Raw genomic sequence first — 26,702 nt, 5'->3', positions numbered from 1 at the left:
ATAGAAAACAGAGTAATCAGCAGCAGTTCTGGACATATTCTCCAACAGTCCTATCTTGCACAGGTTTTCTTTGCCTTTATGCTGGCATGACTGTTCATGAAAATATAATGAAAAGAAGTTAGAGAAAGTAGAGTCAGAGCAAGAGCTGGGCTACGCAACACCCACTTAAATCAGCAGGGATCAGACAAGGCAACCAAAGGTAGTACTTTTCTTTTTTTTTTTTTAATATTTATTTATTTGAGAGAGAGAGAGAACACATGTGCACAAGGAGGGGAGGGGCAGAGAGAAAGGGTGAGAGAGAGTCCCAAGCAGGCTCAACACTGTCAGTGCAGAGCCTAACACGGGGCTCAAACCCACGAACCATGAGATCATGACCTGAGCGGAAATCAAGAGTCAGATGCTTTACCGACTGAGCCACCCAGGCGTCCCCAAAGGTTATATTTTTTTAAAAGTGTTTGTTTTCCACCACAGACTCCACATTAGAACGTGGCTACCTTCTAATATCTATCATTAATTCATTTGAAAAATATTTATTGGATGTCTTTTATGTGTCAGGCGCTGAAGATATATAGTGAGTGTTATATGCAAAGGTCTTGAGGAATACAGGATAATACACATGGCTCCTCCAAAAGGCAATTATGAACAAAGGTTAGAGAGGGAAGAAGAAAGCATCTGAGATGAAGCTGGAGATGCCAGCCACAGCCAGACTCTACAAACCCTTTTGGACTAAATGAAGGTCCTCATCCTTAGAGTCGTGAGGGTGAAGCAGGAGAGGATTTGTGATTTTATAACATCACACTAGACGTACTTCATGCAAAGTCACTCAGCCAAATGAGAGCTTGGCATCCCAAAGGCTGCTGCTTTAGGAAGAGGTTTGATTCCTGCTGTTAAGGACTATACAACATTTTGCTTTCATTTGCAGGACCACGGAATCGTGATTGTCACAAGTCTGGCATGCACAAGAGAACATATGGCTTCCCTCTGGAAGAAGTCCTGCATGCATCAAGTCCCAAGTTTTCTAATGAAAACATCCTGTTCTCTAAGTAGGCTAGAGAACAAAACATATTACAAATGTATATACTTGCTGTTGTCCTTTTGTTTGGGTTTTGGTTCTCCTCCCTGCACAATACATGAAAACCCATAGCGGGACTTAATTTTCTGAAATCTAAAAGAAATTTTCCAATGAATAATTTTACAGTTTCTTACAAGCTGTATTTCTCTTGAGTGAATTACCCATCTCCTCTTACATAATATTTCCTAACTTAGAGTATGTATCAGCCTGTCATTTAAAGCTCAGGAGAACATCTTTAGCAAAGCAGAAGGTTTTAGACACCACACGACTGCTAAGGAAGAAAGTTATACTCTGAAGTACGAAAGAAAAATAAATGGAGAGAAAGTATCTTTCAATTTAATTACTATGGTGCATCTTCTCTACTAGTTAAATTCAGGCACCTTTCTTTTAGTCTCACAGTGAATTAATTTCACTCAAATAGGTATGATGAACATGCCTAGATAGAAATTGGATTTTAAGCACCACAAGAAACAGGTTCCTGAAGAAATAAAAGTCAAAGTGGAAGACTAGTTTCACATAGAAATCCAGTGCATTATTTCAAACTCCAGAATGTAAACACCCATCTAAAAGCCACTTGGCCTTTAAAAACCTAACATTTTGCCCTTTTTGTTATGGATGCTTTTAAATAAGTAAAATGTACCAAACAGAACTAAAGCTCCTTTGCAATACTGCTGTCCTTCCCAATGACAACTGTGTTCCTTTATTACTCAAGTATCTGTCTTCTTTTGGAGACCCCCCAAACATAAGCTTGGACACAGATGAAGGGACAGTCGTCCCACCAAGCAGAGTGAGGGAGTGGGAAGAGGCAGAGAATGGTAAGGCCAAGAAGAGTGGGTTCTGAGCTGGACTTAGGCAACGTGGCTCAATCCTGAGGGACCCTGTGAGGAATGCGGCAGAATGCCCCTCAGCGTTGCTTCCTGGAGTAACCAGGGGCTCCGGCAATCATCTGACGCATGTTCCACTGGTTGAAGGCTGTCTCCAGGTGCTTTAACTGACATGTCAGGCAACACAGAGGAAAAGCCGAAATTTCTAACACTTAGGAGAAACTCCTAGGGCTCGAAGGCTAGAGGTGGGATCCCGGAGCTGTCCACCCAGGCTAGGCTGAGGAGATGGGACTCTCAGCACACAGAGCATGTGTACAGCAGGAGCCAGTGACATTTTTGGTAGAGTGGCAAACAGAAATAGTTAGGATTCGAGGGTCAATGGACAGACTGAATACTGGCGTCCCCCCCAAATTCACATTGAAATCTTCCCTTTCCCATGTGGTTCGTATCAGAAGGTGGGGTCATGGGGAGGTGATCATATCATGAGGATGGAGCCCTCATGAATTGGATCAGTGCCCATATGAAAGAGACCCCCAAGAGCTCACTCACTGCTTCTGCCATGTAAGGACACAGCAAGAAGATGAGGGTCTATAAACTAGAAAGAAAATCCTCACCAGACATCAAATCTTAGGTGTCCAGCCTCCAGAACTGTGAGAAACAAATTTTTGCTATTTATTAGCCACTCAGTCTATGCCAGTTTGTTATAGCAGCCTAAAGGGCTAAGGAAATCTGATATATTCACACTATTTTTTTAAATTAAAGTAGTCTTATTTTACATAGAATATTTTCTTTTAGAGTTCAAAGCTTTTCTGGGAGGATCTAACTGACCTGCCATGGAGAAAAGCATCGCTTCCCCTGACTCCCTTACTTCTTTATATTTATAGCACTTTGAAGATGTTAACATCAATCTCAGCTTGTAAATTGTTCAAACACAAGCCATGGGCCAGATCTGGCCCACAAGCCACACTTTGCTGACACTTGCAGTATAGTACTCATCAATCATATAAAAACATACTTTTCTTGACATATATCAATGGTATCTTATTGTGCATATCCTTCTATAACTTGTTATACATGAAACTTATACAATATGCTACATGTAGAGGTAAACCATTCCTTTCACATGCTATATCATGTTCTACTGTAAGAATATATCTAGATGTGTTTACACACTTCCCTACTGTTGTGTATCACTGGTGTATTCCCTACTGGGCTGTTTTTCACTATTAGAAACAATACAACAATAAGCATCTCTCTGTGAGTGCCTGCTTCTATACCAGTAAGAGTTTTCTTTAAGATAAATGCCTCAAAGTGAAATTATTGTGTCATAAGGTATGTGAATAAATGAATCTTCAACTTGGTTACTCTCCAAAGTAGTTGCATCAACTTATAGCCCCGCCTGCAGTGTAGCAAAATTCCCATTTCTCCACATCTTCCTCAATAGTGTTTTACAGGTTTCTTAATTTTTACAAATTGGATGGTTATTAATTTATATCACACCATTGTTTTATTTTTTATTTTTATTATTATTTTTACTTGAGAGAGAGTGAGAGAGAGATAGAGAGAATGCAAGCAGGAGAGAGAGGTAAAGAGAGAGGAAGAAAGAGAATCTTAAGCAGGGTCCATGTTCAGCCCAGAGCCTGACACAGGGCTTGAACTCATGATTTTGGTATCATGACCTCAGGTGAAATCAAGAGTTGGATGTTCAACTGATTGAGCCACCCAGAGGCCTGTATATCATATCATTGTTTTAATTTCCATATTCCTGATTACTAGGGAAGTTGCATAACCTTTCACACTGACTGATTTTCTGTGATCCTTATCCTATAAAATGTACATCATGCACCTATTTATTTTTATTACCACTGATGGTAGCTCTATTATGGGATTGTATTTTCTTCCTCATGTTATGTAGTAGTTCTTTATACCCCTTTTATTTTTAAAAGTTCTAGCTGGGTGGTGCCTGGACAGTTGATTAAGTGTCCAACTTCTGAACTCAGCTCAGGTCATGATTTCACCATTTGTGGGATTGAGCCTCATGTAGGAACCCATGTTGACAGCATGGAGCCTGCTTGGGGTTCTCTATATCTGCCCCTCCCACCTTCACATATATGCTCACTCTCTTGCTTTCTCAAAATAAACATTTTAATTTAAAAAATTCTGTCTGGCTATTACTGGGCTGGGTCAGCAGATTCTAGGTCTATTTCCATACTCAGCAGGTCCCACAGTACCTGAAATCATCACTAAATGTATCATTCTCTTTGGGTAAAAATAAACCCATCACTTAAAAAGTATGGTATACATCTATTCATTCATTCACTCACTCATTCACAGACACTCACTGAGTACTTGTTATAAAGTGGCATTCACAGTACTAACAACAGACAACATAAAGATAGAAGAAAGCATAACTATAGTAAAGGATCTGTCACCAGATAAGCTAAATGTTATTTAGCTTGGAGCCTTGAAAAATCAAGAAAGAGAATGTGATGAGAACTCTGCTCTGGGTAGATATGGCCAAGAACGTGGGGGTTCCCTCTCTTCCTAGAAGCTAATCTAGGGATACAGTTTCATGAATGAGAGGGGCAGGATGCCAGTGCCTCCCATCTCTCCACCCTCAACCCCCCACCGCTAGAACACAAATCTGGGCAGGTGTTGCTAAGATAGTTACATCTCCCCTCTCACACTCAGTTCCCAGTAGTAGGGCAGGGCTCTAGTTCAAGAGCAACAAGCTGAGAATAATGGGGCCCCAATCACCCCAATTCTAGCTCAGTCCTAGAGTACGGACATTGCACACTGAGAGAAGTCCGCTACAAGACCAGGGGCCACCCAGTGCTTGCCTGCAGAGAAGGGTTGTCCCTCTGGGAGAAGCAAGCTACTGTCTCTGCCCAAAGCCCTATTGCAGCGGCATGGAGGTTCTGCTCAGGAGGAGAGACAGGCCCAAATGACAGGCAGCTCCACCACGCTGTCTGAAGAGTGTGACTTTATCTGGGACAGGGTGGGGAGCCAAAAACAATGGAGATTCTGATGGCAAGCAATTAATTACATGGGGGCTAGCAGCTTCATGATATTAGTAGCAAGAAGTGAGCCAGCCATGTATTTAATGGAGTCTGAGAGAACCAAGAAGAGTCCTCCTGAAATCACATACATCCCTGAGGGTCCAGAAGGTTAAGGACACAGTCTAGGCTGCACCCCATCAGGAGTAACCGTAGGGGGACACAGAGCAGGCATAAAAAAATTCCGCAAGTTATACACAGATCCATCAGCAACATGTGGAAGCTTTACTGACTGAAGGGGCTACGACACAAGCTTTCACCAATACTGGCTAAGCAAGTGATAAGCCGCTCTAACCTTGGAGTAGGTCAGGAAGTGAGACTCAGTAAAATTATATCCATCCTCCACAGTCTTTTCCAGTGCAGCATCCATTCAGGAGAGACTGGAGGAAGCACCTCTGAACCACCAGACTTCAAGCGGGAGGAAACTGTGAATTCCCTGAGCTATAAAAGCAGTCTACATCCCATACACACATCCAACTGGCAAAGACAACTTAAACACAAACTGATCAATAAATGATGTATGTAGGGTCACATGGCTGGCTCAGTTGGTAAAGTATATGATTCTTGATCTCAGGGTCATGAGTTCAAGCCTCACACTGGGCATAGAGCCAACATAAAATAACTAACTAAATACCTAACTAAATAACATGATGTATGACAACCCAGAGAAAACCCCTTGGAAGCCAGATTAAAAACTGCAAACAAGGGGAAGAAATCTGAGCAGGTAAGTCATGGTATACATAATGTGGAGAAAATAGACTTCACAGAATTAGCCCATCCAAGTCACTAACCAGATAAACAAGTGACCAAACACACAATAAGTTCAATAAACTTTCTTCAAAAGGGGCGTGATCAGTATTGAAAGATGCTACATTACCTAAAATGTACAGTTTTCAATAAAAATTTAGGAGACATGAAAAAATAAATAAAGGGACAAGAAAGTATGATCCATTCACAAAGGGGAACAAACTCAGGTAACAGAAACTTACAAAGGCCAAGAAGTTGGAATTAACAAAGACTTGAAAGCAGCCTTTATAAATCTATTCAAAGAGTTAAAGGAAACCATATCTACTGAAGTAAAGGAAGCTATGATGGCAATATCTCATCAAATAGAAGAGTATCAATTAAAAGACAGAAATTATGAAAAAGAACCAAATGCACATTATGGAGTCGAAAAATACACAAGAGTGAAGTGAAGAATTCACAAGAGTGGCTAAGTAACAGCTTAGAACTGGAAGAAGGAAGAATCCACAAACTTGGTAAGAGGTGAATAGAGGCTACGTAATCCAAAGAACAGAAGGAAAAAAAAGAATGAAGAAAAAAATAAACAGCCTCAGAAAGGTGGGACACTATTAAGTGTACAAGATATTCATAATGAAAATACCAGGAGAAGAGAGAGACAGGAACAGAAACTTCCCGAGTCTGATGAGAAACATCAATCTACCTTTCTGAGAAGCCCCATGAACTCCACAGGGTAAACGCAAAGAGAACCATACTCAGACTCATCAAAATGCTGAAAGCCAAAGGCAAACTGCTCAAATCAGTAACAGAAAAACAACTTGTTCAAAAGAACCACAATAAGATTAACAGCTTACTTCTTATCTAACAAAGGGGGTGGGGAGGGAAGCCAGAGTACCGAAAGAAAAATCAGGAAAAGACATTTATGTTATGATTGTGGGAGAGAGAAAGACCTCCCCCAAAAAAACCTATTTGGAAAGGGTCTTCATGAGTATTAATCCTCAGGCAAACAGAGGAAGAATGTGGAAGAATTACCACAGCAAAGTAATTCTGAGAGAAAATATGAAGGAAAATACAGATCTCAGTTGTTAAAAGATTTTACCTGAAAGCTGCATTTTTATTGAAGTTAGAGGAAATATCTTGTGTACATGGTTTGAATGTTTATGAGAAGTCAAAAGGTTTTCATCTCAACAGATTGCTGAGACACATTTCTCAAACAGACCTATCAGTGAGCCATCCTGTATGTAAGTAGAGGTATGAAATATAAATAGAATTATTTGTTAATTTTCAGAAAGGATTAATTATTAATGGCTTATAAATGTGGGCCATTATAAATGTGGATGATACTGAAGGCAAACGTAATGGGGGATCAGCTGTATAAGATGACCAGGGATTTTATTCCTTCGTATTTTTTATTGGAAATAAAAGATTTCAAGGTTTGTAAAAATAGTGGGTACAGTCAGAAGAAATACTAGAAGGCTCCCTGAACACTGATAATTGGTGCTACAAAAAAAGATAAATATTTAAGGTGAGAATTTAAGGATCCATTGTAAAAACCCTTGGTACAGAAAGAATACAAATGAAATCCTCAACGACTATTTATTTATAGCACTGCAATAAGCCTGTTTTGGCTCCCAGTAAACATTGTAATTTTTTCTTTGTCTTCTGAGTATTTTAAAATAGTTTTTATTGTTCATTGCTATTTATCTTTTACAATCAAAGCAAATTTACCAATCAGGCACTGGTGATTTAGATAAAAGGCATCTGTGACAGAAGGAGGGCATGGGCATTAGTAAAGCTGAGATAATGAGCCAACTCTAAGAACCTGCCAATTGTATTTCGCGTGCCCTGGATACGCATCTCTCACCTACATCTACTAGCTCCTTCTGGAAGCCTAGTTGTTATAATCAGATATGGACATAAATTACACAGAAGAAAACGGCTAATTTACAAAGACAATAAGAGATGATGGTAGCAGTCCCACCAAACAGGGAAGGGAAGTGACCTGGACTTGTGTAAATCCTGCTCAGCCATTTGATCAAGAAGGTATTTTTATACACCAACATTTTACTGCATGTTCAAAAGCCACAGAGTTAAATCACAAACAGAAAACAAAATGAATCTTCCATTGTATAGATAAACCACATCTTCCTGAATGAGAAAGAATGAAATCTGGCCATGTGTAGCAACATGGATGGAACTTGAGGGTGTTATGCTGAGTGAAATAAGTCAGGCAGAGAAGGACAGATACCATATGTTTGCACGTGTAGGAGGATTAAGAGGAACTTAACGGAGGACTGTGGGGGAGAAGAAGGGGGGAAAATAGTTGGGGAGAGGGAGGGAGGCAAACCATGAGAGACTCCTGAATGCTGAGAACAAACTGAGGACTGATGGAGGTGGGGGGGGAGGGGAAGGGGATGATGGGCATGGAGGAGGGCACTTGTGGGGATGAGCACTGGGTGTTATATGGAAACCAACTTGACAATAAACTATTTTTAAAAAATTAAACAATTTAGAAAAAGAAAACAAAATGAATCTTTCCAAAAGGAAATGAATGTTTGTGATGGCAGGGAGAAAATGTTTTCCCCTGAATAATGAATATTAGTGATATTCAACTAGATCTAGATTCAACTAGTCCAGCAAGGTAAGGTAACAGCCACATACCTATGAGAACCTAGAAGTTGAAAGTGCATACAGGACAAACTGCCAATTGTTTAAAAGTGGAGACGAAGATGGGGGTGCCTGGGTGGCTCTGTCAGTTGAGCGTCCGAATTTGGCTCACGTCATGGTCTCACGGTTCGTGGGTTCGGGCCCCGCGTCGGGCTCTGTTCTGACAGCTAGCTCAGAGCCTGAAGCCTGTTTCATTTTCTGCGTCTCCCACTCTTTCTCTGACCCTCTCCTGCTCACATGGTCTCTCTCTCTCTCAGAAATAAATAAAACATTAAAAAAATAATAAAAGTGGAGACTAAGAAAGTTCCTAAATAACAGCTGTTCATAATCACTATGATCAGGACTGGTGCAGATCAAGCCCGAGGTTCACTTAAGTAGAGAGGAAGCCTGAGAAGCCACACTTCCCGGGTTCGAATCCCACTTCCCGGTTATGTCATCTTAGGCTGGTGTTCCATTGTCTCAATACCCTCAGATTCCTCTTCCAAAAAAACAGGATAGATTGTATTTCCAAGGGGGTATGGGACAGAGGAGAGGGAAAGTGAATCTTTATATTACTACACATGGTCTATGTGCATCTTGAGCTATATTACATTTGACTAGGATTAAGAGTGTCACTAAGAACCCTATGCAGATTATCACTTCAGAAGAACTGTTCTTTTCTCTTAAACAGGTCAGAAAATTGGGTCCATCTTAAACAGAGCATTTAAAAATAACTACCAATGAAGTATTTACATTTTCCAGTACTTTGGTTGCTGCCTCTACTGCTTTCCTCCCTTGATATATTCATTGCAACAATGATGAATGCATCAAAAATACAGCAATGCAGAAAGGTCTGCTAACTTTTGGAGTGCTGTTCACCACCCCTATTCAAGAGACCCTCAATATTAATACTGCAGACTTTTAACACAGAAATTTGCTTTGTCTTTTTCCACTTAAGTTTGAATTATGCTTTAGTAATTTGACATATCCTTTATATTGTTATGTTTGAGGGTCCATGCCCTCTACAGAGTGTTGTAAAGACTAAATTAGCTAATGTGTTGAAGGCATTTTGAACAGAAGGCATTTGATACGTTGAAGGCATCTGAACTGAGTGTTTAGCTCTCATTGAGTGCTTTCAGTGTTAGTTATGGTTATAATCATTATTATTTATTATCTATTATTAAATCATATTATTTTGTGGTTAATATAGACAGGCAAGGTAAGAGTCTCTGGCTCTAATTCGGCCAGGCCTCATTATCTCCCTGCTAAGAGATCATCTGGGATCATATAGGTAAGTGGCCCGAGCATTATTTTTGACATCACTGCCCTAGTTCACTGTTTTCATTTTCCTGTTAGTAATCAAAACCACAAGCACACGTGAAAGCACACTTTTTTTTCTTTACATCAGCTAAAATGGGACTAGGAAATTTAAGAGAAACTTTCCCAAGAAATGAAGAAATAGCAAACTGGTTAAGCAAAATATGGTATCTTTATTTAATAGAGCACACAGCAACTACTTAAAATAACAGAAAAGACATTAATTATGTGTTATAAATTGAAAATATGTCAGGCTTAAAACAGAATGATCCTGTTGAAAATACATATACAGAAAAACTATAAGAAAAGACTAAGTCATCAAAATATCAAAACTATTGCTGGTAAGAGAATTAGAAATTATTTTTTCCTTCTGTTTATGCTTTTCATAATAGATGTATATTACTTTTATAATCCTAAAAGAAACCCTGAAATAATTAAGGTCCACTGGATGTGGCCATTTCAAGGCTAACTTCTTAAGTCAGTTAAAGGGTCATGTGGGTCTGCATTTAGCGGTCCAAAACTAGGCAATCATTCTAACTAAACTGCCAATCACAGTGGCTGAACAGAGATGCATAATGCAAGCAAATTAGCAAGAAAGAGAAGAGCTAGAAGTCTTATAAAGGAGTGGCCACTGTGGCCTGACACACAGACCTTGTTCGGTTACAAGTCTGATCTTCCAATAAAACTTCCCACCTCTGATTTGTCACAGTTTTACGCTGTAGAACAACAGACTGCCATTCAAGCTCATCAAAATATTTCTTCTCAGAGGCAGTGTAGCAACTACAGTAGCAAATACTAACTGTATACCTTGAACACACTTTGGGCTTACCTATGAAGGGGTCATGGTAAAGTGGCTCATAAACTTAGAACCACCAGTTTGAATAGTTGTACATCTTTACTCCCTCTGGCTATGGGGCTTTTTCAAAAGTTAAACTTAGTAAACAGATACTAAGTCCTTTATCTTTATTTCACACATTTCCCCCTATTTTTAAGGTAAAAAACACCTACGATATAAAAACATGCTAGAAAGTAAATTTCTTGTTAGATTTGTCTTCTTCCCACTCCAAAGAAGCAGAAGACCATGAAAGTAATTGATTTTCAGGTCAATCTCTGTGTGTGTCACATCTCGGTACCAACTTAATTTCTTTTGTGCGAAGAGACGATACTATAATTATAATTTTAAAACCAAGCAGAGTAAGTTAAAACATCTTTCCTTTTATCGGTAAAATACATATTCATATCTACCTTGTCAATGATGATTGTTTGGGCCAACTAAATCTTTACAAAAGCAGGATATTCAATATATCAAAAATATATGGGAACTTCTGTGAGTAAGTAATAGAAATAAAATGAATTCACTTATCAAAAAACCATGTGATTTATAGTTTGTTAACACAGGTGGAACAAGAAATGAAATGCAGAAAAGATTCTTTACATAGTACTATACTTTCAATATAAATAAACCAAGAGCATTCACTTTCCAATGCCCTGGGGCATGGATCAGACATGGGTCTGATTCCAAAAGCTGAGCTTTATATTCCAGGTAAGATCTTGTTCTCTTTTCATACTTATAATTTGTCAAATTCATGAAAACATTGATTGGAAATAGGCTTGGAATCAGTTTCTACTTTCTAGAAATAGTTAAGGCACATTTATAATGCTATAAGCTTTAGAATTTTCTTTAGTTACAGCTACTTTGGAAAGCAAATAACATTCAACATACATACCATTAAGACAGGATGAAGTAACATTTGCTATGACTACAGCAAGGTACTTGATCTTCCATTAGTTTTCCCAACAGCCCTCAAGAAGAGGTCAATTGTATCATTCAGATTATACTCAGGAAGTTTAAAAGTAACTATACCAGAGTACACAGGTATCTTCAGGCTATACTGAAGATTCTTTGAGAGCAAAAACTGCCTAACTCATCTTTTTGGCTCCTCAGGATATAAATTTCAGATAATGAACAGACCCTCAGAAGTTGGTAGAGGCAAGGATGGGGGAACAACACAGCACAGGACGCAAGACAAGACAATATACATCCCTCATATGCCAGGCACACTCCCCCATCAATGTGTCTCAAAGAAGGACCCACCTATACTAGAATTTCCAGAAACTAGCTTCAAGTATACGGTAGCTCCCCGATGCCCTACATCCACCCAATGGCTAACTCAGAATAATTGGAGGTGGGGTCTTGGGAATGAGCACTTTTAACATTCTCCTCAAATGTAAAAAAAGGCTTCCATATTGTGTGTCCTCCCGAACTCCAACCTTAGCAGCATGAATATATAGTTCTTCCTCTTACTCACGTTGTTGGCAAAGTACTGAGATGCTTGAAAAACTCACGAGGAGAAGCTCTAACACCCTGTGAGGGAGGCACAGGGTGACCTAGTGCCAATGCTTTCTTCTGCAGAATCACGATATCTGAATCTTGCCAATGCTTTCTTCTGCAGGTGGTTTTCTGCTTCTCCATATGGTAAGTGCTGAAGTATTATCATTGCCATCTAGAGTTTTAAAGTGTGAAACAATAAAACAGTAGGGATTTAGAGTGCCTCTAGCTTACAAGATCTGAATTCACATAAAAATTCACTGGGTAGCACTTGTGTTTTGTAAGAGCTGAGCCCAAATAACCTGCAGTAGCAGGAGGAAAACTGAACTTAGTGCCATGGTTCTACCTGCTGTGGGCACCACCACGTACCAAAATTCACTAATTATGTGGAACCCAGGGGTTTCAAGCAGGACCTTAACATTGAAAAGGTCAGATTAAATAATGAGAACAGATCAGCTGTTGATACACTTTTGACTACTGCTAATAATAATAATTCCAAACACATTTATAGTCCTTTATAGTATATAGACTACACTTCGAATATCTTAATTAATTTGATATTCCCTAAAATCCTGGGCTGGGCCTAGAATACTCCACACACTTCCATTTATAGGCCTTTTTATCTCTGTGCTGCCTCATTTGAATTCCCTCCCCCCCCCTGCATTTCTGGAAGGCACAGACAACATATTTTCTTCTGCATCCTTAGCATCTGGCATGGTATCTGACTCATTAAAGGCGGCGCGCACAGACACATAAATCCTTTTTTTAATCTTTGAAACAAATACCACATTCTAGAAATGAGACAACGGAGGTTGACAGAGATCAAGATATATTTTATCCTGGAGAGATGACTGAGGAAAGAAGCAAGCAAGAAGCCCTCAAACGAGTGGGACTATTGTATAATAGTGTAGAAAAGGGTTTAAACTACTTCCACATGATATCACCACACAAATTTAGATGGAGATTAACATGAATCTTTCCAGCTCATATAAGAAAGAAGTTTCTAACCATGAAAAACATCTAAAATAGAAAATATATTCCTCAAAAAGGAGAGTTGCCCAACATGTGAAAGTATAGAAGATACTGTAAAGAAAGGGTTTTAAGCATCAGAGGATCAATCACACAATCTGTAAAGTTCCACATCCAACCAGGAGACTCCACAAGTCTGTCTTGAGACAGCTTCTACAAGCTGGTAGAATGGACAGAAAAAGGATAAACCCTCAACTTTCTATTGCTGCTCTCATTGGATGCCTTTGGAGATCACTTAGCTCATAGAGGTTCTGACAAGTCAAAAAGCATCCCATCAGACTTAAATTCCAGAGGAAAATGAAGTAAGACGGGCTGAATTATCCTCCTATCTGAAACCAACCATATAATATGTGTGTGTGTGTGTAAGAAACAACAGATTTCAAGACTGGGCATCAAGAAATGAAAGACATTCATCCCTCACTGGTGGGAAGCAAGAGAAAAGGGCCCTATAGCTGTCCTTTCTGCCTTGAGAGATTTTCTAGACCACAATGCAAAGAGGGAGCACACAGGTGAGCTTCAGAGATCAATGTCTGAGGAAGGACAAAGGTGCCTAGAATTTGTAAGACAGAGTGGAAAGAACTACACAGATACACAGAGAGAACATCTGTAGAGAGTCCGCTTGACTAGGCAGCAGAATACAGATCAGCACATGCATGTGAGGAAACTAACCAAGAGTATGAAAAGAAGCCAACACTCACACAAAGCCACAAAGCCAGGGATACTGCCTATTCTCACTAGACATATTAGAAAACCATATATGACACAGAATTTAGTGTACTACTCAGAAAGGTGAGTGACTCATCTCAGTGGTGTGAAATTAGGTGCTTTAGCTATACACTAAACACTGCACTGGTCCTTCCCAGCAAATTTAAAAGAAATACCTAAAAGAATAAAACCAGTTCCATATAATTTATCTACATTTCAGAAGTAAGTTAAAAAATTCTTACAGGAATATAAAAATACTCAGCACTCACTCTGGTAAAATTCACAATGTCACACAACCAAAAACTATCAGGGCATGTAAAGAAGCAAAAATAAAAAAAATATGATCCATAATGAGTAAAATCAACCAATTAAATCCAACCCAGAAATGACACAGATGATAGAATCAGCTGACAAGTACATTCAAACAATTAGAACTGTATTCCGTATGTTCAAAAAGTTAAATATAGACATATATATGCAAATCAAACTCCTAGTGATGAAAACGGCAAGGTCTAAGATGAAAAACTAACAACAAGAGATATTACTGGGGGGAAAAATTCTTTGTGGTATTTAAAACATAGCAATTTAAAGTATCCAAAAATGAAACACAGAGAAAAAAATGAATCTAAAAAACAAAAAAGAAAAAAGCATCAACAAGCTGGGTGACAACCTCAAGTGAGTTTAATATAAGCTCATGAAGTTGCAGCTGATTTTAGTTCATAAAGGAGAGAAGAGTTTGGGAGTGGCAGAGAAAAAAATCTGAAGAATGGCTAAAGTTTTTCCAAACTTGAGGAAAACTATAAACCCATAAATCCAAGAGAACCCTAAATAGAAGAAAATAAGGAAAACTGGGCCAAAGTAAATCATAATCATATTGCTCACCAGTAATCAAGAAATCTTAAAAGCAGACCAGAGGAAAAAAGACATATGACATACAGAGGATTAATGGAATAAAACTTCTGGATGACAACATAAATAATAGAAAACAAAAAGACTATGGAACAGCTTCTTTAAAATACTAAAAGAAAAAAACTGTCAACCAAAATTTCTATATCCAGTGAAAACAACTTTTAGAAGCAAAGGCAACATAAAGACATTTTTAGACCTACGAAAACTAAAATAATTTATTACCACAAGAACCACAGTAGAAGAAATATTAAAGAAAGTTCAGGGAGAAGCAAAATGATAGCAGATGTAAATCTGAATCTACACAAAAAAATGAAGAGCACAGAAAATGCTACATGGTTAAATATATGCTTTTTTCTTATAAAATATATTTAAAAGATAATTTATTTAAACAAAAATAACTACGTCCTGTAGGAATTACAATACAATAAAAGTAAAGTACATAATAACAACAACATAAAATCCAAGAGGGGGAGAAAGGAAGTATACTGCTATAAGGTTCTTACTCTACACATAAAGTAGTAAATATCACTTGAAGGTAAACTGTGATAAGTTAAATATGGATATGGCACACTGCCTAAAGCAACCACTAAATAACAAAACAAACCCATATGCCTAATAAAACAAGGGAGATAAACTGGAATCATGAGAATAAACCAAAATAGGTAGAAAAAGGAGGAAAAGAGAAGAAAGGACATACAGAACAAATAGAATGCAAGCAGCAAGATGATATATTTAAACTTAATGATATCAATAAACACATTAAATGTAAATGGTCTAAACACTTCCAATTAAAGGAAGAGATTGTCAAATGGGATAGAAGAGTAAAGAACAATATTTGCTTACAAGAAACACACTTTAAACCTAAGGACACTAATAAATTAAAAGTCAAAGGACGGAAAATCATATACATGGTTACACAAATCAAGAAAATACATCACAGTAATACAAAACAACATCTCTGATATTAGACAATACAGATTTCAAAGAATCAAGATTACCAAGAACAAAGAAGGTTATTTCATAATAATAAAGGAGTCAAATAATCAAGAGGCTATAATAATCCTAAATATTTATGCCCCAATAAGATCTTCAAATACACGAAGTAAAAATACATATAAAAACAATTACACACTGATAAATCCAAAATTAAAGTTAGAGATTTCAGTACCTGTATCCCAGTAATTAGTAGAATAGAACATCGCTACGTGTAGAGTAGATTTTAACTACCCTGTCAATCAACCTGGCCTGACTAATATTATAGAGTCCACCCAACAATAACAAAATACACATTCTTCTCAAGTATGTATGAAATATTTAACAATATAAACAGTATTCTTGGTCATAAAATAAGTCTTAGTACATTTAAAATGACTGAGGTCATGCAAGTCATTCTCTAATTACAATGGAATGAAATTAGAAATCAATATCAGAAATAGCTCTGGAAAATCCCCAAATATTTATAAATACATATTTTACTTCTAAATAATTATTGGCATTGGTTAATGAAGAAATCCCAGAGACATTTTGAACTGAATGGCAATACAACACATCAAAATTGTAGGACAGCACTAAAGTGGTATTTAAGGGAAAACTTACAGCACTAAATAACTATATTAAAAATGAAAAAAGTCTCCATTAATACCTTTCAATTTCATCTTAAGAAACTACAATAAAAGCAAATTAAACCCAAAGTAAGCAGAAGAAAGACAATAAGAGAGTCCAAAGCAAACACCGACAAAATAAAGGGCAGAAAAACAATATAGAAAAGTCAATAAAACCAAAAGCTGATTCTTTGAGAAGATAAATAAAACTGATAAACTTTAAAGCAGGCTTATCAAGAAAAAAAGAAAGATGACACAGATCACTAATTTTAGGAATGAGAGGTGAGGGGTGTCTGGGTGGCTCAGTCGGTTAAGCGTCCGACTTTGGCTCAGGTCATGATCTCACCGTTAATGGGTTCGAGCCCCACATCGGGCTCTGTGCTGACAGCTCAGAGCCTGGAGCCTGCTTCAGGTTCTGTGTCTCCCTCTCTCTCTGACCCTCCCCTGGTCACGCTCTCGCTCGCTCGCTCTGTCTCTCTCTCTCTCTCTCTGAAATAAATAAAAATGTTAAAAAAATTTTAAAAAGGAATGAGAGGTGACACGGCTACAGATTCTACAAATTTTAACAGAATAACAAGTGAAGTTTATCCCAGGAATACAGGATTAGCTCAACATTAAAAAAAAGGTCAATCACCATATTAAGAAACTAAAAAGGGAAAATCACATGGCCATCTTTGGCAATAGATGCCAAAAAAGTCATTTGACAAAATCCAGTATCTACTTCTCATAAAAACTCTCAAAAAACTATAAAGAATGCCCTCAAAATGAAAAAAGGGCTCTATAGGTAATAATGTACTTAATGGTGAAAAACTGAATGCTTTCCCCCCTTAATCAGGAACAAAAACAGAATATTCACAAGGATATTGATCCTTACCATTTCTACTCACATGTAACAGAGGTTACTAGCCAATGAGGTATTTATTGTCATACAATAAAGCCAGAAAAAGAAATAAAAAGAACCCAAATTAAGAAAGAAGAAAATTGATGACACTGTTGTATAGAAAATCCAATGTAATATACAAAAACAAAACAAAACAAAGAAAACACTAGCACTAACAAGTGAGTTTAGCAAGTTATTGCAGGCTATACAGTCAATACACAAAATCGTATTTTTATATTCTAGCAACGAATAATCAAAAGCTCAAATAAAAATGTCACTGAAAATGGCATCAAAATGTAAAATATTTGGAGACAAATCTGGTGAAAAGATGTACAATACTTGTACACTGAAAACTGTAACTTTGATGAGAAAAAAATATTTTTTAAATCTAAATAGAGATATACTTTGTTCATGGGACAAATAATTCAATACTGTTAAGATCTCTATATCCCCAAGTTGATCTATAGATCACTGCAATTCAAATAAAAATCTTAGCAGTCCTTTCATGTATTTGTAGAAATTGACAAACAGATCTTCATATCCATAAGGAAGCATGAAGGATATAAACAATCAAAACAACTTAGAAAAAGAAAAAAGTTAGAGACTAACATCTAACTTCAAAACTTACTATAAAGCTATAGTAATCACAAAAATATGCACCAAGGTAGACAAAGAGATCAATGTAACAGAATGAGACCAGAAATTAATACAGATATATAGGAAAACTAATATTTTTACAGAGATGAAGACAATTCAGTGATGAAAGAATTGATTATTGATTCTAGAACTGAATATCCATATATAAAGACAAACCAAAATACTTCAGTCCATGCATTCTACCATATACAAAAATTAACTCAGATATCTAATACCTAAAACTATTAAACTTCTGAAAGCAAATATAGAATAAAATATCTGTAACCTTGGTAAAGATATGTGGCAAAGATTTTTTAGATATGACAGCAAAAGCACAAATCATAAAAGAAAAATTTGATGAATCTGATCTTTATCAAAATTACAGTTTCTGCTCCTCTAAAAACAGTTATGAAATTGAAGAGCCAAGCCACAGACTGGGAGAAAATATTTACAAAGCATATATCTAATAAAGAACTTCATAAACTATAAAAAAAAAAGTTCTCAAAACTCAGTAATAACAAACAACCCAATTTTTAAAATGGGCAAAAGATCTGCACATATATATCATCCAAGAAATATAGAAATAGCAAAAGTAAATGAAAAGATGTTCAGTATCATTTGTCAGTAGAAAAATACAAATTAAAACCACAGCTAAACTCCACAGCATACCTTTAGAGTGGCTAAAATATAAAAGCCTTCCTGCCATACCAGTGTTGATAAGGATGTGGACAACAGGAACTCATAAGCTGCCAAGGGGACATAAATGGAACAAGCACTTTGTAAAACTCTTTGGTATTTTCCTCAAAACTTAAACACGTATTTAGTATATGATCTAGGCATCTCACTCCTATATTTACCCAAGAGAGAAGAAAAAAGAGTAGACAAAACTGTATGCTCAACAAGGTCATCTGTGACTTTGGAACAAGTTATGCTTTGTTTTTGTCTCATTGTTGCTAGCTGGCTAGATCTAAGACCAAACCTACCTTAGAACTACTGCTCTTCCCTTTCTTAAAAAAAAAAAAAAAAAAAGGTTTTGAGGAACCTAGTTTGGTATGCCTAAAATCAAGAATATTTTTTAGTCTTTGGTCATTGACACAATTTCTCTTATATACTCCACTATTTGCTTCTCTAAATTCTGAGCAGTCTCAGTTTGGTCTATGTGTGACTCCGTATTCTTTGAGAAAAATTGAAAAATGTCAGCTGTGATACAGAACAGAAACCATAAGAATGAAGAATGAAACTAAGGAACAACAATGTGCTTCTTTTTGGCAGCTACATAGAAGCACTTTTACCAAACAGCCATTGTCATTAAAGTAGTTAAAACCAACACATGTCCTTTAAGTTGGACATATCACTGATTCAGCTCTAAAACAGTATTAGCAAAAAGTTTTTGTTCTGTTCCACCTGAATCTTGGCTAAGTGCAAACACTGTGCTTTAATGATAATATCCAACTATAAGATTTTTGAAACATTATTTGCACAAATAAATAATTATCTACACTGGGGCACCTGGTTGGCTCAGACAGTTGAGCACCCGACTTCAGCTCAGGTCATGATCTCACGGTTCGTGAGTTCGAGCTTCGCATCAGGCTCACTGCTGTCAACCTCTCAATGTAGAGCCTGCTTCAGATCCTCTGTACCGCTCTCTTCTGATCCTCCCCCACAAAAAATAAAAAATAAATAATAATTATCTTCACAGCTTATGCCTTCAGATATGTGATGTGACCACTGCTTTATTTTGACAGTGTTGTTTTAGACAATGGAATCTGATCCTTTCAAATAAACACGATTTATAATTCTTATGGGACTATTTCAGTGATGTAAATAATAAATACATTTTAAAACAAACAAAAAAAACCTAAGATTTTCCCATAGAAAAAAACTTGTTGATGAATATTCATAGCAGCTTTATATGTAATAACCCCAAACAGGAAGCAACCCAAATAACCATCAGCAGGTGCATATGAATAAACAAAACATGGTATATGCATAGAATATACTTGGCATTATAAAAGAATACACTATTCATGCATGTAAAAATTGGATGTATCTCAAAATAATTACGCTGAATGAAAAAAAGTCAAAGAATACATAGTATATAATTCCATTTACATAAAACTCTAGAAAATGCAAACTAATTTATGGTTAGAGAAAGAATTTTTAGTGGTTGCCTGGGGAGATAGTCAGGAGGGAGAGATTGCCAAGGGGCTTGAGGAAGCTTTTGGTGGTTGTGGATATATTCTCTTTATGGATTTCAGGGATGGCTGATGGATATGTGTGTATCTATCTATCTATCTATCTATCTATCTATCTATCTATCTATTTATATACACACACATACATATACATATATGTTCACACTGTGAACTTGGGTGTACAAGTTTATATCAAATTGTACACTTTAAATAAGTATAGCTACTTTAGGGGCACCTGGGTGGCTCAGTCAGATAAGCATCAAACTCCTGGCTTCGGCTCAGGTCATGATCTCACAGCTTCATGGATTCAAGCCCTGCCATCCAGCTCTGTCCTGGCAGTGTGGAGCCTGCTTGGGATTCTCCCAACCCCCTGAACCCCTCTGCCTTTCCCCAACTTGTGCTGTCACTGTCTGTCTCAAAATAAATAAACTTAAAAAAATAAATAGGTACAGCTACTTTATATCAACCATATCTGAATAAAGCTGTTAAAAATAAGACATTCCAATAAAGACTAGAAAGCAAGGTTAACATGTTATATCCACAAACTGTTGCTTTGACTAAAGAAATACTATTAGTAGTAGCAGTAATAGTTGTAGTAGCAGCAGCACCACCACCAGCAGCATCAGCAGCTAATGCTTACTGAGGACTTACTGTGCATCAGGTATCCTTTGAAGCACTTTACATAAATTAATTTGTTACTTAGGCCTACCCTGTTCTATTATGAAGTAGGTACTATTATTATACTTCTCAAATGATGACTGGCTTATTTCACTTAGCATAATATCCTCAAGGCTCATCTATATTGTAGCGTGTGTCAGGATTTCCTTCCTTTTAAGGCTGAAAAATATTCCATTATATGTATACCACATTTTGTGGCATGGACATTTGGATTGTTACCAGCTTTGGGCTATTGTGATTATACCACTGTGAACTTGGGTGTACAAACATCTGTTAAAGTTCCTGCTTTCAGTTCTTTGATGGTATATACCTAGAAATGGAAATGCTGGATTACATAGTAATTCATGCTTAATATTTTGAGGAATAGCCTTACCTTCTCTCATTCTGATCATGTCACTCCCAGGCTTAAAACTCCTTAAGAGTTCCTTAGCTGACTTTAGGTTAAATTCAGATTCCTCAATACAGTAGATCTTTTCCAGAAAGTTGTATTCCACCCCCAAACCCCATCTCTCAAGAACCTTACCCTGTCTCCCAAGCCTCCAAAGGCACCTTGCATATGTCATTCCTCTACCAGCACGACCCTCACTATATTCTTTTTTTTAAATGTTTATTTTTAAGAGAGAGAAAGAGAGACACAGAGTGAACAGTGGAGGGGCAGAGAGAGAGGGAGACATAGAACTAGAAGTGGGCTCCATGCTCTCGGCTGTCAGCACAGAGCCCAATGTGGGGCTCAAACTCAGGAATTGTGAGATCATGACCTGAGCCAAAGTCGGAGGCTTAATTGACTGAGACACCCAGGCACCCTGATCCCTCACTGTATTCTTAATGGTTTATCTTTCTATCTCCTTCATGAGGGTATAAACTACTTAATAACAATATGTACACTTTTATTGCTATTTGTATCCCCAATACTGAACCACAATGCACAGAGCACAGTAGACATCCAGTTATATATTTGTTAAATTAATAAATGCCAGCTAACCTGGCCAAGGAATAAAAATATTTCTATATTATTAAGTAAGGAAAGTAACAGAGGAGACAAAATATAGGTTAAATGTGTATGTGAGTGTAATGCAAACACAGGTAAAACATACAACATAAATATGCAATGAAAAAAACTCTTTTTTATATGCAGTATATGGTCATCATATGTCAGTTTCCATTTTCAGTCTTAAGCTCCTTATGATGTAATCGAAGGCCTCACCAAGCAGAGTGAAAGAAAAGAGGCCAATGAAACACAGTCCACTTGCATATCAGATATGGTATCAGAAATAGGATAATATCTGGGGCACCTCTCTCTGCTGAGTATCTGTGTGTGGATTATGCCTCTGGTTTTTTGAACAAGCCACACAATACATATGTGCTTACATCTGGGACTAGAAATCTAATGTGGCTTCGTGGTTAATTGTTTAATAAGCTTCTGTTTTACATTAATATACAAACCAAAAATAGCTTCCTTGTCTAATAAGATATCAGATATTAGCATGCAGCTAAACCTGAAGGAAGGTTATGGCTAATGCTTTTCCTGAGACAACAATTCAAACTAAAATTAATGACAGTTTCTAACTGTCCACACTAGAGGATTGCTGATTGTTTTTTTACCTCTTGTAATCTCTCTAAGAAAAATGTCAGATTTTCCCAACAGACTGCACTGTTGCAGAAAAAAAAAAAGAGTCAAAGACCACATCACTGGACTTTCTACTCATGAGCTGGTACCAAAAGAGGTGATGCCCTTGGTCCATGCTAGATAATATACAGGAGTAACCCCTCTACAAAACAAGCTTCTTGCAGGCCAAATGCATTCTTCATGAGCCATATATGAACAAGCCCGGGAAAACATTTCAACCTACACAATCAGGAACACTACTGACCAGCAGAACTTCTGGGCTAAAATCTTTGCCTACATTAGAAACAAATAAAATGTTTTGATAGGTGTTAAGAATCATGGCAGCAGGAAACAAACTGATAAACAAAAACCATACCAAGCTACAGAATCAATTTCTGAACATGGAGGAAAACTGCAGCCTTAGAACTTAGAATTAAGGATAATACAGTGGTGCCCGAAGTGGAATTCTTCTCACATAAAAATTTAGATGCCTAAAATGCAGAGGCTTTTTTTGTTCCAGGAAAATCTAAGATCTATGGTAACAAAGAGCCTCAAATGCACTTCAAATTTCCTTAAACTCAAATCTTGTAATCAAGTTGGATTTGCATAGCCTAATTTCTTAAATGGGGCCATGCAGACAGCCTTTCAAATAATACTTTTAAACTGATCGCAGAAGTGGACCTCCTTGACATAGCAAATTTAAAGCACAACAAAGGGCAATTATCTGAGCTACATGAGGGTAAATAAGGCAGTCTATTAAAGCCATTGGACACACTTGACCATGTACTCCTTTAATTTACAAATTTTACATGCTTAAAAACCCAAGTTAGAATATTCTCAAACTGGATTTATTATATTCTAGGGTTCTTAAATGACTCAAGGTGGAGATTCTCTAGAAAGAAACATCTGACAGGAAAGAGGGCCAAGAAGAGGCAAACTCAAAAGGTAAAATGTATGAAATGTGACAATCTGTGAAACTGAAGCAAAATTCAACATTACTATGAAAGCCAAACTCACATACAAGTGAAACTAGAAAAATGAGGAAAACCCAGAAAAGAGGAGGTAAGAATGTCAAGAAGCAGCACAGAAACTGAGAAGAGCAAAGTTGACCATAGGGGAAGGAAAAAAACTGTCCAGAATCTTGGGACAAGGAATTCCCCTGTCCACCTCAGAGGCCATGAAGACAGCAGTGAATCACAGGGAATTCATAATGGAGATGCCCAGAGATAAAGGTTTGCTGAATTCCCTTTGTATATTCTAATATAATGGGAACATCATACATAAAATCTACATGCCTCCAAGAGGACAGGGTGAAAATATGTCTCTCCAGGTCTCCCCTTGTATTTGGGGGAAAATATAATGAGTAGATTCATGTGTTGAGTATGTGTAAGATACGATAGGCCTCTGAGGTTGATTAATTACTTGTTTATGTTGAACAGACAACACTGTGATTTTAGCAGCAAATGGAACAGACATTATGGGCTGTGAACTTACAGGTAAACTCTAACAGCTGTAAAATAAACGTCTGGTGTCAATACAAGTCTCCCTTTCTCTTTTGTTGCTCTGTGTGTGTGTGTGTGTGTGTGTTTATATGTATATGTGTATATATGCATATATGCATATATACATATATATATATATATATATCCAGAAAGTGAAGAATTTTCCACATCAGTTGATGACTGAAATGAAACATTTAAATTTAATTTGAGCTGCTGTTCCTAAATACACCAAGGCCACTCTAATAAGACTGTATAGCCCAAACTCAGTAAAACGCAAGTGATCAAAGAGAATGTGATAAGGTGCCTCCAGCCTGCTGATGTTTTGTCTGCCAATTGTCCTCCAATTACACAGCTTTCAATATACAAAGGACAATAAACAACTCCAAAGAAAGAGTTGAGACCTGAGATTGAACGCCCCTCCCTCCCCCTACCCCCAAGAGGATACCTACTGAGATTACCAACACATTCGTAGCAGCCCCAAGAGGCAGACTCAGAACCAAAAGATGAGATCTAGAATTTCAGCTCAGGTTCAGGGTGCTGAATAATGTGACAGACCAGCTGAGAATATCACTACCACTATCTTATTTAATTCTTACAAGGGCCTAATGAAATTACAATAAGGAAATAGGAGACCAAGAGAGTTAAGGGTCTTGCTCAAGGTCACAGAACACATGTATTGCAGTCAGGATCCAGAGATATACCAGATTCAAAAGCCCAAGCCCTTTCTGTAACTCTAGGCTGGTCTGATAAATTTCTGATCTTTGGGGTGGGTCAAGCAGGGGTTGGCTGACCACTGGCTGGCAATGTAGGGGCTTTGTATGTCAAGTGGTTATACACAGATTGTTCCCTAAAAATCCCATTTAACTCTGAGATACTGCAATTCTCTTAACAAAGCACACTGCTTGAATTTCCTTTCAACACATACCATTTTGTTGAGGCAAAACCCTACAGCGGCTTTCTTTAGCCTTCTGGAGCTCTTAATTAAGACCCTCTAATATGGAAAGCAGGATTCTATTTTTTTTAATCATCGCTCATTTTAATGGTGTGACATTAGTATTAGATATCAGGAAGAGAGGGACTAATGAGAAAAATCAAAGGAACATTAGCTGTCCACCTATGATAAGATGTCTGGAGCTAGGAGGAAAATAAAAAGATTCAACTCTTTCTTCATAAACAAAACTTTCCATTACACACAAAAGAAACCATAAGCAGCATGTGCTATGTAATTTAACACAGGAAAGATTAAATGCACTGCAATCATTTTATGACAGATATAAATAACCATAAAAGTTTACCAGGGTAAGAAAAGATAAAAGGAAAATAAACTGAACTAAGCATTTCCTTAGATACAGCAGTCTTCCCACTGCCTTTGGCAGAACTGAGAGGCTGGGAAAGCTTGGAAGACAGGAAAGTTCCTGAAAAGGTGCTAGAATCACACGCAGTGTAGAGGAAGGGTTTAAATTAAAAGAGCATAAAAATACAGTCGGGCCTAGCATTCCCTTCTAAAAACTTCAACACACATTCTCAGGGAATCAAGACAATCAATTTAAAGGTATAAAAAAGATCCTATAGAAAGAGCACAGGTCTGGGGATCCAGAGACCTGGGGTCCAGGCCTGCTGAGTGGCCCTGAGCAAGTTTGTTAGCTATTCTAGAAATAAGAGAGAGTAAACTCTCAAATAATACAATCCTGAGTGTTAGTTAAAATCTGAAATCTTTAGCTCTAGGTCTCAAAAAAATCCTCTTTAATTATTCTTAATAAAACAAATTGGGTGAAATTGGCACATATTACTCTAAACAATCATCTCATTTATTTCTTTTTAATTGGTAGCTCTTTATTTCACCCTCATTTAAAAAGCCAACTTATGATTATGATATTAAAATCTGACCTTTATCAATCTCACAATTAGTTGGTCTCACAAACATTTTAAATATCTTCATGAAGAGGTTCACATACTCTAATTGTTAAAAAATATCTTTACCGCTTTTTGCTTCTGAGCCATAAAATCCTTTCACTACTATAGAACACAGCTGATTTTCATTTGGTGACTGGTTGGAAATTTTGGAGGCACTCAGGCTCTCTATATTTCATCTGTGTTGAGTCTTCTTTCAAAACCTTGAGGCTCCTGCGAATGTCTGATGGATACACACTTTGCAGAATTTATCAGAGACTGCTGAGTTGTCACTGTCACACTCCTAAGCAATTTTTTAAGGGCAGGATAAAGCATCCAACTTCATTCAGGTCACAGTAAGATCCAGGATTAACAAAAGGGTAATCAAGTGACATAACCAGCTGACTGCACGGCATTAACAGATTCAGAGTATTTGGGCCACTGCAACAGAGAAGTGTCTAAATTTAGTTTAATAGGAAATTCTGCAACATATTTTCTTTTTTAACTTAATTTTTCCTAACATCTCTAAATTCATAGAATGTATCATATACATATATATACACATATATATACACACACATACATATTTAAACTTATGTGGGTATTATTTACCATAAGATTAATTTTCTTATGCCTTAAAAATGATCATGGGTATTAAATAATTATTAATTTTTTAGTTGTGATAATGGTATTTTAATGTGTTTTTCTTAATGGTGACACACACACACGCACACAGATATTTTGGATAAGATGATATGATAGCAAAAATGATCTTTGGGGCATCTGAGTAGCTCAGTCAGTTAACTGTCCAACTCTTGATTTCAGCTCAGGTCATGACTTGTTCGTTCATGGGATTAAGCCCCATGTCAGGCTGCACACTGGCAGCAGGGAGCCTGCTTGAGATTTTTCCCTCTCTCTCTCAAAATAAATAAACTTTAAAAAATCTTCAAAATAAATAAATTAGCCGTGAATTGATAATGCTTAAAATCAGGGGATGGGCACATGAAGGTTCACTGCTTTTCCCTTTATATTATCTGTTTAAATTTTCCCATGACTCTGCTTTACTTTTTTTTTTTTTTTTTTTTT

The 26,702-nt window shown here is 37.1% G+C and overlaps 1 protein-coding gene across 2 annotated transcripts in view; it reads right to left on the bottom strand.

Moving 5' to 3' along the window:
- The window catches only part of SH3GL2 (SH3 domain containing GRB2 like 2, endophilin A1), a 208,836-nt gene that overhangs the window by 61,296 nt on the left and 120,838 nt on the right, over positions 1–26,702 (bottom strand). The window lies entirely within an intron of this gene.

The sequence above is a fragment of the Crocuta crocuta genome, unplaced genomic scaffold, assembly GCF_008692635.1.
Source record: "Crocuta crocuta isolate KB4526 unplaced genomic scaffold, BGI_CrCroc_1.0 scaffold687, whole genome shotgun sequence".
NCBI classification, from domain to species: domain Eukaryota; kingdom Metazoa; phylum Chordata; class Mammalia; order Carnivora; family Hyaenidae; genus Crocuta; species Crocuta crocuta.
Note: the sequence above shows the minus strand (reverse complement) of the source record. Positions and strands in the feature narration are given on the sequence as shown.